Consider the following 14,845-nt stretch of genomic DNA (forward strand, 5'->3'; position numbering starts at 1 on the left):
GGGTTATAGTACAGGACATTAGCTATCAAACTAATGTTTGTTAGAATTTTCTACCTGGTCTCTTTGTTGTGTAATTTTTTCTTGATTTTATGATTTTTTTTGTAATTTTTTTGTACCAATGGATAGCTAACAATACGCAGATGTTTTTAAAATAATCCGCAGGATAAGTGCCATAGTAATTTTTACAGAAAATTTGCAAGTTATTTAAAGAATTAAATTTAAAATTCGAAAACTTGTACAGTTTTTGGGCTGTAATTTTAAAATGCTTGAAGATTTTTTTAGTTTTATAACTGTTTATTATTAACAAGGATATGTACTAGCAAGAAATAAAAAAAAATCTGCTGAAATACATTGTTCCTTTTTTTATTAATTTTTAAAGTGGCAAACACCCTTTTACCAATAAAAAATAAAAAAAATCATAACTCGAAAAACGATACACTTTCGCATAAGCACTTTAGGGGTCGTTTGATAGCTAATGTCCTGTACTATGACCCCTTAACGGGATCGTGTCCTATTTTCCTGTAACCCTGTATACATATTCCAATAGGTACATGGCAAAGATTAAGGGAGAAAATATAAGGTATACTTACAAAGCAAAATAAATTAATATATCTAGGTTACTTAAGTTCTTATATACAGAACGAAAATCTGCACTATTACCTATGCTATAAATAAATGTGCATGTTCTATAAATATGACCATACCACACACAAATTGCATGAATAAGCAACTTAATAAACTTCTACAAACAATAAATCACGGATCTCGAAAATCTAGGTATACCTAAGCTAACTACAATAGCTACAAATAGAATAGTTCTGCGAATAAAATGAATAAGGAAGTGATAATTGGCTCAAATGTTGACTCACTTAGTAGGAGGTGCATAGCGCGATTAAACGTAGGTAGATAATTTTTTATTTTATTTATTTAATAAGGAACACTTACAATATACATATTTTACATTTACCACATCATCATCATCATGATCAACCCATCGCTGGCTCACTACAGAGCACGGGTGTCCTCTCAGAGTGAGAAGGGTTTTGGCCACAGTCTATACCACGCTGGCCATGTGCGGATTGGTAGACTTCACACACCTTTGAGAAAATTATGGAGAACTCTCAGGCATGCAGGTTTCCTCACGATGTTTTCCTTCACCGTTAAAGCAAGTGATATTTAATTACTTAATACGCACATAACTCCGAAAAGTTAGAGGTGCGTGCCCGGGATCGAACCACCGACCTCCGAATAGAAGGCGGACGTCCTAACCACTAGGCTATCATAGCTTACACAACATTTACCACATGAGATACTAATTATAATACACACTGATATGTATATCGATGGCAAGTGAACACAACATTTGGGATTATTGCGCCAAATAAACTTAATATGAAGGTGTATACCTAGCAAAAACAATAAAACTATATAAACATGAGTATTAAATTAATTAATTGACACATAATTAAGTTATTTTAAATTCTCTAGTGTTCTACTAGTGAAACTTTAGTGTTCCAAGTCAACTGTTATTTTATGTAATTAAAGTAAACTACGATCAACGGGCTCACTCGTAACTTGATCGAAAATTCGAGATGAAATTCAATAGGTATTAAACTTTACTTGTACTTAATTGAAAAATAACACCACGAAAGCACATAATACTTAATATAATAGTACTTACAAAAGTAACGAAAGTTAGGCTACCTATTTTAATCACATTAGATTTTTTTTATTTCTAACAAAAAGGCTTTGAAGATTTTGGTTTACCTAGGTGTCAGCCATTTTTCTGGTTTTTTTCAAAAGAGCGGCCACGCATAAAACCTGTATTAATCAATAGCTGACATCAATATGATTGTATGAGACAAAATCTTCCAGAGTGTTTTTGTCGGTCTCAACGACAGACACAATTATCTACAAATCTCCTACTGCCGCGTACTGTACCAAGTTGTACCAAAAACGAGTTGCAGCTCGCAAAATTTTTTGTTCGGAATGACAAATCTAATACATGATTATCTGTAAAAGCCCCTTACAAAAAAAATCTAATGCATAGAAGTCGTCGGTTTGAAACGTAACAATTCCAGCTCGGTCATATATCGCATCTTCGTATCGCAGATCACAGACGGCCCTTAACTCCGGTAACCTAGCTTTATGATGTCTCAGTACTCATACAGCTAGATAACCAAAGATAAATAACCTGTCTTTCTTCTAACTTCTCTCTTCTTCCTTTCTTCTGACTTTCTTCCTATTTCTTTTTCTGACTTCTTTCTTCAAGTTTCTATTATCGGACGAATATCTTCTATATGCTTTCTGTAAGTTTTGCTTTGCTTTTCTTCAATAATACTAACTTAATTCTTAATTTTGTTTTGCTTAAATAAATGAGTTTTAAATTAAGATCAGTTTTATAATGAACTCGTACCTATAATTTTATTTATTACATTTCTTCCAAGTCCACGCAGGCTTTCTGTAATCCGAGGGCAGAGCAGTATTCTGAAATTGAGAAAAAAACAGATTAACGACATTGCATTGATTGGTTAGAAATCAAAATAAGGAAGAATTATCTACAAATAAATTATATCAGCTTGATTGAAAAAAATTGCTTTAACACACGCTTTTACGCACAAGCGTGTCTACGTGCAATGAAACTTGCAGAAGACGCTGTCATTGTCATAATTTCAGTATTAATTTCTGCAAGTTTTATTTGTAAAACTGACATCCTGCGAGTTTTACCATAGGTATTTACACAGTAGAAGACGCAAATGACTTGCCACTTGCTAGAGCTGACTTCTTGCTTGTGGACACTTGTGCTTGAAGCGTTTTATTTTTAAGTTACTATTACAGCTAGTAATTTATTAATAACTCATCTATTGCTAGTGGACAGTGGGATTATTACCTATTAGATACGATATTTTTCATGTCTAGTATTGCATACTCTTATTATAAGTTACGTATTTTTGCAATTTCCACATTTATTTTTACAAGTTTTACAGTTATAATAGAAAAATGAAAACTATTTTCATAGCGAATCATGAATACATAATGAATTACCCAAAGGATACCCTATTTTCAGTAAGTAAAAAAATCGACATCGAAAAGTAAAATTAGCTTTGAAAAGGTCCGATTGTAGGAGTGAGTCCCGAGGGAATATGATCGACAAATTAAAATGAGCAGAAAATACGAGTTTTCCTCTGGGACTTCTAATATTATACCCGTCTAATATTTTTCTTGTTAAAAAAACACTTTTCACTCCTTAAAGGGTAAAAAGTTACATAATAGATATTTTCTTTTAGAGGAGCGCGGGTGTGAAATTATGAGTGGGAGGTCCCGAGATAGATTCCCGCCGGGGTTATTTGGGAATTAATAATTTCTTAACTTAGTTAATTTTGACACAGACAGACGGAGAGACAGACAGATGGAATGGGAAACGCTAAAGGGTTCCGCGCTTTAAAACGAAACCCAAAAATAGATGCCACGAGCATTGCCTTATACTAGCATTGAACTAAATTAGTATCTCGAGTCATCATCATCATGATCGACCCATCGTCGGCTCACTACAGAGCACGGGTCTCCTCTCAGAGTGAGAAGGGTTTTGGCCATAGTCTACCAGGCTGGCCATGTGCGGATTGGTAGACTTCACACACCTTTGAGAACATTATAGAGAACTCTCAGGCATGCAGGTTTCCTCACGATGTTTTCCTTCACCGGTAAGGCAAGTGGTATTTAATTAATTTAAACGCACATAACTCCGAAAAGTTAGAGGTGCGGGCCCGGAATCGAACTCCCGACCACCGATTAGAAGGCGGACGTCCTAACCACTAGGCTATCACAGCTTTTTATGTGAAACAAAATTCGTTCTATGAAGCTTTCTTTAGTACGGCTGACTGAAACCTCAAGATGTAAGCTAGACGACCTTCCTGGTGTTGTGGTGAGCGCTGTGTTCTAACAAATGGTTCGATTCAGGGGCAATTAGGGAATTTAGTCTCTGGTCTCGGGTCTGATGGGATACTTCGGCCATGGCTAGTTACCATCCAATCAAAAAAGCCGTGCTGCTGGGACGATGCCAATCAGGGGTAGGTATGGGTCTAATGAAACTGCCATACTCCTTCCAAGTTAACCCCTTTCCATCTTAGACTGCAACGTCACTCTAGGGCCATTCCTTCCTTCTTCTATCTTAGACAGATTCAGTCAAGGGAAGTCGCTTGTATCGGAATGAAAAAAAAGGCAAACGAGTTGCAGCCCGCATAAATATTTGTTCGGAATGTCTCGTCTAGTACGTAGTACTACATAGAGGTCGTTGGTTACAAGCATGTATTTCCGGCATTAAATGGCTTTTTCATAGAAGTCATCGCGCCCACCGCTGAGTCTAAAGCGAGTGTAAATGAGTTATGTAAAGTGTAAAGATTCGTCAGAGCCGCTGAGGCCAGTTTCGCGGAATGGTTTTTGTTGGGTTAATAGATTCTATACAACGTGAACCAAACAGTCTTGACCTGTGAAACCCCCAACTGAGAGAAATAAGGGTTACCACATACTTTTAAGATACGTAAATATAGTCATAATATTATGTACATAATTTAGAACGACTACCTACGTACTTCATAGCAAATGTAGATAATAACTTGTTATAACTTTATCATCTTTTAATTATATAAAAGGAAAAGGTGACTGACTGACTGACTGACTGACAGATCTATCAACGCTCAGCTCAAACTACTGGACTAGATGCCTACGTCATAATAGCTATCTGCATGCCAAATTTCAGCCCAATCCATCCAGTAGTTTCAGCTGTGCGTTGATAGATCAGTCAGTCAGTTAGCTTTTCCTTTTATATATTACTAGCGACCCGCCCCGGCTTCGCATGGGTGCAACGTAGGTACTAATGTGGTGTCATTGAGGTGTCATTGCCTCGGAAACTCCCAAATGAGAGGATTTTTTTCCGACCTAATTCACATTACTTCAACTTCTCTAGGGATCTCTAATTTTTTGAGAATTAAGAAAGAAAGAAAGAAGAAAGAAAGAAAACTTTTAAATTAAACTATAGCGTTAAACATTCCTCTTGAATCACTCTATCTATTGATGAAAACCGCATTAAAATCCGTTGCGTAGTTTAAAAGATCTACGCGTTCATACATACATACATACATACATACAGACGTGGGAAGCGACTTTATACTATGTAGAGAAGATTAGTATGGATAGTTACATTTTTCAAACCATAGTTACGTCCTTTACCCTCAGCCACAGGTCAGAGTTCATACAAGGCCGTCGATGTAAGACTGGCCTTACAACAGTTTTTAACAAAGGCCTAAGGTTTTTTTAATGAGGGTTCGTAATAAAATGGTTCTTACACTCGACCGTGACAGACGCTGAAGAAACAACGAGCTAGACGAGTGAGTGGTGGATTTTCCTTTACATTCAACATGTGCATGTAACTGTTTTGTGCATATTAAGCAACTGTTTTAAGGCGAAGTATCTGAGCTTATGGATTCTATCAAAAGTTTTTACAGTACGCGGCAGAAAGTAATGTACATAGGCCATTAGAATGACATTTCAGCTTTGTAGGGCGTTGTCTCTGTCACAGTCTCAACGACAGAGTTAATGCCCTACAAATATGTTATCTCCTTCTAAACCTACCTAATAATTTATCTATTTCTATAGCACAAAAAAATATTGTTCAAAAATGGGAAGTTTCAAAAGTATTGATTACAAGAGTATTAGGTACAATAATGAGTGGTTCTAGTGAGATAAGGCATCCTATTGCTTATTCTGATTTATTTCTTCCAATTTTGCGAATTTTGGAACCGTCAACATTTTCCCTAAATTTATTCGTATCGTTATCTACAATGTATTGGACCTCATCAATCCACAAATTTAACAAAATTATAGAGGAAAAACCGCTCATTTGCGAGTCAGGCTCGCGCACTAAGGGTTCCTTACTACCGTCGTATTTTTCGATATTTTGCACGATAAATCAAATACTATTATGCATAGAAATAAATAAAATCTGTTTTAGAATGTACAGGTACCTTGGTTGGTTGATTAGCCCTTTCATATGATACCCCATTTGGTATAGTTATCTTACTTTGAAAATTGAAAAAACTAATTATTTATTCATGAACACATTTTAATATTTTTTTGGTGATGTAACAAATTCACGGTTTTCGTATTTATTCCTTTACTTGTGCTATAAGACCAACAGACAACAAAGCGATCCTATAAGGGTACTTTTTTCTTTTTGAAGTACGCAACCCTAAAAATAGAGGTCCTATTTATCAAATCAACCAAATCAAGTTAATCAGTAAAGCTATTTTTTCATAGTATCTAATAGAATGCCTAGTTATTATTACCATAAGTAAAAGTCAATGTATTTCTAGCCTTTGCGAGACTAGACGAAGCCAACGACCAGGAACGGCCTTGTTCAGAACACTATTGTTATTCGCATAGGCATGTCATAGGCACTAGGCATACCTACTTGCTAGGCGAATTCTGATTTTGTATTTTTCAAGTTGGTTTGTAAGATATCTATACTCTACGTAGGTTCCGCTAATAGCTTTAACATTATATTCGGGCACGCACCTCTAAATTTTCAGGTGTGTAGGTAGGTAGTTACAAAACATCATGAGGAAAGATGCATGCCTGAGAATTCTCCACATCGTTCTCAAATTCATCATCCAACGAATGAAATGAAAATGAAGTGCTACCAAGGTTTGTTACCAAGTCGTCCCATTCACAAATCAGAGCACAAATCCCAAACAATACAGGTATTTGAGGTAAATAGCTTGATTTTCCGCCCTCCGCACTTGGAAATCCTTAAGATTTTGAGAAGAGATCCGTGCGTGAGCCAGCAATGGGTTGCTCGTGATGATGATGATGTTGAATTTAAAACCCAATGCAGCACTACCACAAAAGGCAACGGCCGGCGGCCCCGGACCGGTTTCGCCGATTGAATAAGCTATTACTGAAGTTTCTACATCAATTACACCGTCTCTAAATGGACATGTCTGTCCGTTCGCGTCCAACTTATTTTCCGTCCTCGAATTGGCCAATTATATTGACGTTACAAAAGCGGATGGCGAAATTGCCGGGTGTGATCTTTTTGCTAAGATTTTTAATTATCTTTTTATCTTCATTGGAGCAGACACGTTCAGTGTTCGCACGTATGTTGCTTATGCTTTATGTATGTTGAGATGTTCCGAAAAAAATTTTCTTCTTTTTCTCCACACGTAGATACTTATACTGATAAAAAGTTTTTGTACTTTGTAGTAATTTAATAAGTAGTAGATGATGCCCGCAAATTAATCCACGTGGATTTAGGTTTTTTTTTAAATCCCGAGGGATCTCTTTAATTTTTCGGGATAAAAAGTAGCCTATGTCCTTCCCCGGGATGTAAGCTAACTCTGTACCAAATTTCATCAAAATCGATTAAACTGTTAGGCCGTTAAAAGCTACCAGATAGGTAGACAGACATATAGAAAGACAGACAAACAGACACACTTTCGCAGTTATAATATTTTGAAGTGAAAACTTTTGTATCAAAAATTTTTATACAAAAGCTTTCACAACAAAGATTTTATTTATTTAGGTAGATTAGAAAAACCAGGATAAGCAGACTTTATGCCTCTATAAAGTTACCAACTATTTCTGAGTCAAGTAAGTAGCAAGTTCGTTGCGGATTTCCAGAAGGACGAAAAGTCTATTATAAGTTACGTGTCAGTAATTGTTCCAGAAAATAGAAGTTAGTCTTTTAGCAGGATGTCACGAACTCTGATTTGACGTTAACCGTTACGCATTTCGTCCTTCGATGTGCGTCGAGTGTGGAGACGTGCGCACACATCCGACACGAGACGTGCGCACACATCCGACACGAGACGTGCGACAGTCGCATTTACTCTTAGGCTGAAATCTATAGAGCGCACTTTGACTATGCTCAGACTTAAGGCGATGTTAAAACGAGACAGATGTATGCCGTTTATATAACCCTGTCTCGTTTTAACATCGTCTTAAGTCTAACCTAGCTTTAGGCTGCTTTTTCATCAGAGATGTGCTATGCTACGAGTACGTTGCTATGGATGTGATTGATAGATATCCACTAATCATTTTCATTGCTCCACAAGATTTTTCCCTTTACGAGTGCTATAAGTCCTATCTACCTGCCAAACGTGATTCTAGGTCAACGGGAAGTACTCTCTAGGCTTTTTTGACAGACAGACATATAACGAAGTGACCCTATAATTATTCCTTTAGAAGTACGGAACCCTAAAAATTAAATCTTTAAAATCTAAATATGTAGAAGGAAAAAGTGACTGACTGACTGACTGATTGACTGACTGGTCTATCAACGCACAGCTCAAACTACTGGACGGATCAGGCTGGAATTTGGCATGCAGACAGCTATTATGAGGATTTTTGAAAATTCAACCCCTAAGGGGGTGAAATAGGTATGTGTAAATTGTGAAGTCCACGCGGACGAAGTCGCGAGCATAAGCTACTGAATCATAAAATTCAATTTAAAGTTGCTTATTGCTAATACTATTTTGTTTAGATATACATTTATATATTTTATCTCGCTTGGTAAAATACCGTATTGTATTGTTGTATGTTGGTATGAATTTAAAGCCGTCATTATATGAGAGTTACATTTCTTTAGACATTGTTATTTGCAGGCTTAAAGTTAAAATAAGGCCCCTGTCGGCTGTCGCGAGTCTGCGATCCGAATAGGCACAATTTAAATGCGATTGTAGACGTTCTGCCGATTGGTATGCATGGGTGCGTGCAATGCTTGAATAAGGTGTTTTTGTCGTCCGTCGGAATTGCCTTGTGGAAACGTGATGTGAACGGCGCAGGGTTCAGGCTCAGTAAATAGGTATCGGGTAAAACGTTCGTGAAATTGGTTTCGGAGGTCCCCTTGTAATTTCTTCGGGCTTTTTTCTATAAACAGGACAAATTCGATTACGGTTTGAACCTTTATTTGTTTGTTTTTGTTTTGTTATTGGGTGTGTTTTGGATAATAGTGGCCAGGTAATAACAATAGGTATATCTAAAAATATAAAAGGAAAAGGTGACTGACTGAGTGACTGACTGATCTATCAACGTACAGCTCAAACTACTGGACGGATCGGACTGAAATTTGGCATGCAGATAGCTATTATGACGTAGGCATCCGCTAAGAAAGGATTTTTGAAAATTCAACCCCTAAGGGGGTGAAATAGGGGTTTGAAATCTGTGTAGTCCACGCGGACGAAGTCGCGAGCATAAGCTAGCATAATCTATATTTGAGACTGAGGGGGCGGAGCGGGGACCCTGAGACACAGGTTTATTAAACTTACTTCAGGGTTCCCGACACAAAATTGTAAAACGACATAAGTTTTATAAATACATTTTCATTTTGTTTCATTTCAAAATCAAACATTTTATTAATTAAACTAGCTTATGCTCGCGACTTCGTCCGCGTGGACTATGCAAATTTCAAACCCCTATTTCACCCCATTAGGGGTTGAATTTTCAAAAATCCTTTCTTAGCGGATGCCTACGTTTTAATAGCTATGTGCATGCCAAAAGGCCTGATCCGTCCAGTAGTTTGAGCTGTGCGTTGATAGATCAGTCAGTCAGTCTGTCAGTCAGTCACCTTTTCCTTTTATATATTTAGAAGATATCCTCCAGTTTTAATAAACCCTAGGTGTCTTTGTGTTATTAATTAAGTTAACACATTCGGTAGTCCTCACTTAATTAATTAAAACGTATCAGGTACAGACACGTACGGCATCTAACGAACTCCTTTGAGTTGACCCGCCTTGTTAGCGCCACAGACAAATTACATCATAATATTATAACTGGCGATATAAAACGTGAGAAGGGGTGATATGGCTAATATTACCCGCTTACCCCTTCAACAAGACAGCTTGATTTATAGTTAAGTGGAAATTTTGCTTCCTAAACTGACTAAAATAAAAGCGCCATCACAACCTTAGTATGAGAGATTACATCTTGCCAACGTTGATAGAATTCGAGCGTCGAAATACAATAATTAATTAACTAACAGGTACACATTAACAGGTACACAGGTACATTAGGGCTGATTCTCTTGTACACAATCTATAAAAACACAATAATTAATTAACTAACAGGTACACATTAACAGGTACACAGGCACTAGTCCCAATGACTAATTCTCTTGTACACAATCTATAAACTAAACTAAATTTAAGGGTCTAAATCTAGTGCTATCGTTTTCCGCAACCAATATTATGAAAGGGATAGCAAAAAACTACTGAAAGCGCAAAAACTACGTTCATGGATGGATATAACTTGAAAAATGACGGATTTTCTTCCTAACTTTCATCCCCTACAATCCAAATCCCCTGGTGTTGGAATTTCAGAGAATCCTCGTTAAAAAAGGAACTTACTGTCAAAATGTTAAGTTTCTAACCCCAGCGCTAACTGTGCGTATTTATTTTGTAGTAGATATAGGTATTGATTTATACAGGTTTTTTATTTATATAGATTTTTATTTATATGAATGACTTTAATATTCTTTTGTTTTAATTTAATCAGGCCGCGATTTTAGTGACGTCAGCACTAGACTGCAGTTTCAAGCTGATGGTAGGTATAGGTATTTTTATTTCGGCTGACATCAAAATAACGTCATTTCGATGTTAATGATACATGGTTCCAGCGCAATAGCAATTAGCGGGACTTATAGTCAAGAACTTATAAAATGGTTTGTAAACTTACTTATGATGATATTGATGATCATGGTGATGGTTCACTAAAGGTTGCTTCTATTAGTGATGACGTAAACCTTTCTTCTGATGTTTCACTCCAGTAGGTACCTTTAACAAATAATTTAAATATTTAATTTGCATACTCCATCTTGCCAGATATTTTAACGCAGTTAGGCAATTGCCTTATCTGGTGAAAGAACGGCTGGCTCATTTCTTGCGCAAAGTATCAGCCTGGCTGTCCAGTGCGGAATTGCAACCAGTATTCTTACCACCTTCCATTAGCCACCATTCATTCCCCCCCAGGTTGATGATTATGAAGTAATATTTTCAGTTCTAAAACAATTTTTTGACACAGTTTTGGCAAAGGCAAATGTCCATTTTTGGCGAAAATTCGCTCAATCAATCTGATAAACACTATAAAAATACTTATTAATTTAGTAACTTAAATATTGCTGGTAGGTACGTATTTGTGTGAAACACTCCGGAATTAAAAGCCAGAATCTAAATATATAAAAGGAAAAGGTGACTGACTGACTGACTGACTGACTGACTGATCTATCAACGCACAGCTTAAACTAATGGACGGATCGGGCTGAAATTTGGCATGCAGATAGGTATTATGACGTAGGCATCCGCTAAGAAAGGATTTTTAAAAATTCAACCCCTAAGGTGGTGAAATATGGGTTTGAAATCTGTGTAGTCCACGCGGACGAAGTCGCGAGCATAAGCTAGTAAAAAGTAAAACTCAATCAAGTTTGTTTATTTTTAAACCCTTTTTATAGAAATAAATGTCTTTATTCCGCCTTGAATTTTGTTTGACAAAAAGTTCGTCCGAGTTCTGTGTACAAAATAGTGCTTGTTTCTTTATCTATGATGTCTCCACTTACTTATTTCGTTCATTGATGGACGTACGTTAGCTAAAACCCCTCTATTGACCGGCATATGTCTGATATATCCCTCCTTAAGAATCTGAATTCCATAAAAATATGAGTTATGTGAAGAAAAATTACTACATACCTATAGGAAAGTACTTAAAATAACGGCTAAAAGACGGCAGAGTTAATAAATTGAACAGTAACCGACAAAGCCAATCTAATTTATTTAAACAGAGACGTCAAATCAATATTCAAACTTGAGTTAAACTAAAACATTAGTTAAACACAACTTAAACGTTACTTAAAATTCTGTACGCTGATCGATGGCCTGTGAACACAAATGAAGGAAATACTACAAATTCGCTACACGCTCTAAATTTAAATTTCGGAAACGCATTCGAATTCGCGATATTCGGATTCAAAAACATGGCGGAGTTTTTTTTTTAAATCAAGAACATAATCACAGATTAACTAAATATGTCCGGTACCTACCACCTTAATAAAGTATGGTAGCCATAAAACAGCGGATCTGTTTGGCGCCCATTTTCAGTGGTAGTCACAATCAGTACGAAAAGATCGATCTGAGTTATTTTCAAGCAATCTCTCAAGTCGCGCCAGTGGCTCTACCGCGGTTTTTTGACAGCTACAATGTCACGATCGCAATCATCTCTGATGGGTTATTGCTCGCTCACTATTGGCTACAATGCATTGTTGCAACAAGAATCGCACAAATTCAGCCAATCAGAACAATTGAGATTGTAATAATCATTGATGCAGGTTTTAGACAATCGCCCTGCAAATCTACCTACTTCAAGATCTCAATAAATTCTTAGACACGTGTAATATTATGTAGGTAGATAGTTTATTTTTCCATAATTTACTAGGGTTCCGTACCCAAAGGGTAAAAACGGGACCCCATTACTAAGACTCCGCTGCCTCGTCCGTCTTTCACCAGGCTGTATCTCATGAATCGTAATAGATACAGTTGAAATTTTCACAGATGATGAATTTCTGTTGCCGCTATAACAACAAATACAAAAAAAAAACAGAATAAAATAAATATTTAAAGGGGCTTTCATACAACAAACGTGATTGGCGTTTTTATAGATAATGGTATGGAGCCCTTCGTGCGCAAGTCCGACTCGCACTTGGCCGGTTTGTTCTATTTCTTTAAATTTTAATATATTGATATTCGGTTGTCAGATCACTAAATCATTAAGTACCTTTAAAAGATGTTCACATTCCAAACCTGAATTTAAAATCGATATTTATTCCACGTATTTCACATCGATCACTCGAATCGATTCATTGATATTATTATAATGTGATGCAGTCTATTCATTCACCGTGCGTTCTTATCCATAATAACAGGCGCCATTGCCTTACAGGTGCGTACACGTCATAATAAATACCTACTTCTATTTACTGATATTAATTATTTTCCTTAATACGCCGCAGATACCTACCTACTTACCTACATATTATTATAATAAGAAAAATCTCAATAGGTACTTAAATAATTATAGAAACCTAAACGGTACAAGGCCTAAGAAAACCAAGCAAAGAATAATTATAAAATCTGGATAATCCGATTACCTACTCAAAATTCGCTATTAAAATCGATAATGTTACGGCTAATACGTAACTTCTCACGATTATAAGCTCTCATTATGTAAAACCCCATAGACTGGTAAGTTTAACTTCGGTATTTACGTAAATTAATCATAACCAACTAGGTAGGTACTATAATTCATTAATCGCACGAATCGATTACAATTAATCGATTTATCCATGTGTAATTTTATTTAGGCTATAGCGGTGGCGCATTAGGTATTTTTGTAGAACTTACAAGTTACAATCTTTACCCACAAGAGAGTTTTCCGTATCACACAGGTATTTTATAATATTACTAGCTGATGCCCGCGACTTCGCGTGGAATTAGGTTTTAAAAATCCCGTGGGAACTCTTTGATTTTCCGCGATAAAAAGTCACTATGTCACTCTCCAGGTCTTTATCTATACCCATGCAAAAAATCACGTCAATACGTTGCACCGTTGTGACGTGATTGATGGACAAACCAACAAACAAACACACTTTCGCATTTATAATAAGGGTACTGATTTACACATTAGTGTTATATAATACTCAGGTAGGTATTTAACGCAAATCTATGTTTTCAGAAGTCTAAAAATAACACCATGTTTAGCCGTAGGAGCATGTAAATTATAGCCCCCTCATTCCAATATTACCTTCCCTAATAGCAGGTAAAATTGCCTTAATAAGGGAAAAGCTCCAAAGAAATCTCGCAAAAACAGATGTGGCTAAAATTATGGCACAATCTCTCAGCCACATCCTTTTCGAAACAGGTTGAAAACAACTCGGGTTGACTTGAAATTTGTTTTTACCTTGTTTTAGCGCAGACACAGGTGCTCGAACGGAAATGGCAGGTGAATATTGTCAAGTATCAATTGACGAAACTAATGGTAGGTAGGTACGTGTAGGTATCTAATGGACGAAATTATTTTACTTTTTTTAAACTATACCTACATAATACTATAGGCATGCCCTTGAATTCAATTACAAACAAAATAGTAGGTGAAAAAAACGCGCCTGCTTAGAAGATGCCTATTTACACTTCTTTTAAAATTCCCAATACTGTAGCTGGCGGGGAAAACGAAAGTTTTGTCTGTGGCCTGATAATATGAAAATGTCTGTCATGTTTCTGTAACAAAGGGCTAGCGTACCGTCAAATGATTCAGCGCTCCGGTATCTATTGCCGCTATTATTATCTCGTAGGTAATTGAAACGATATAAATAATTAGAAGATAAAAATACTGCCTACCTATCAAGAGAAAAAAAACAATATTTTTATCTGAATTTTTAACAGTTTTGAATATACAAAGTAATCCAGTGCACCCGTTGTTTCGCTTTCTTGACACAGAGCGAAATCTGCTGTAGGTAGGTACTTTCATGTACAATTTCTCAAATAACATTATTGTATATACCTACATTTATTCTAACTCTATTCTGTTAAAATAGTTTAATTATAATTTTAAGTAATCTCTTTTGGCCTTCTGTTATACCTAGATTTAAATTTAAATAATAATTATGTATTTACGCTGTTGATTACTTTCAAATAAACAAAAAAAAAAAAAAAAAAAAAAAACACAGTACTAACTAAATAGTTTTTTTTTTATTCATGATAGGCAAACGCTTGACCACAATCACACCTGATGGAAAGTGATGATGCGGCCT

The 14,845-nt window shown here is 36.2% G+C and overlaps 1 long non-coding RNA gene across 1 annotated transcript in view; it reads right to left on the bottom strand.

The window, feature by feature from the left end:
• Positions 1–1,432: 1,432 nt before the first annotated feature.
• The window catches only part of LOC138404414 (uncharacterized), a 28,701-nt gene continuing 15,288 nt past the window's right edge, over positions 1,433–14,845 (bottom strand). The window contains exons 2-3 of the long non-coding RNA XR_011238368.1: positions 10,726–10,823; positions 1,433–2,487 (exon numbers count right to left, since the gene is read on the bottom strand). This is a non-coding gene — a long non-coding RNA (uncharacterized lncRNA). The remainder of the gene's footprint in view (positions 2,488–10,725; positions 10,824–14,845) is intronic.

The sequence above is a fragment of the Maniola hyperantus genome, chromosome 2 (assembly GCF_902806685.2).
Source record: "Maniola hyperantus chromosome 2, iAphHyp1.2, whole genome shotgun sequence".
NCBI lineage: Eukaryota > Metazoa > Arthropoda > Insecta > Lepidoptera > Nymphalidae > Maniola > Maniola hyperantus.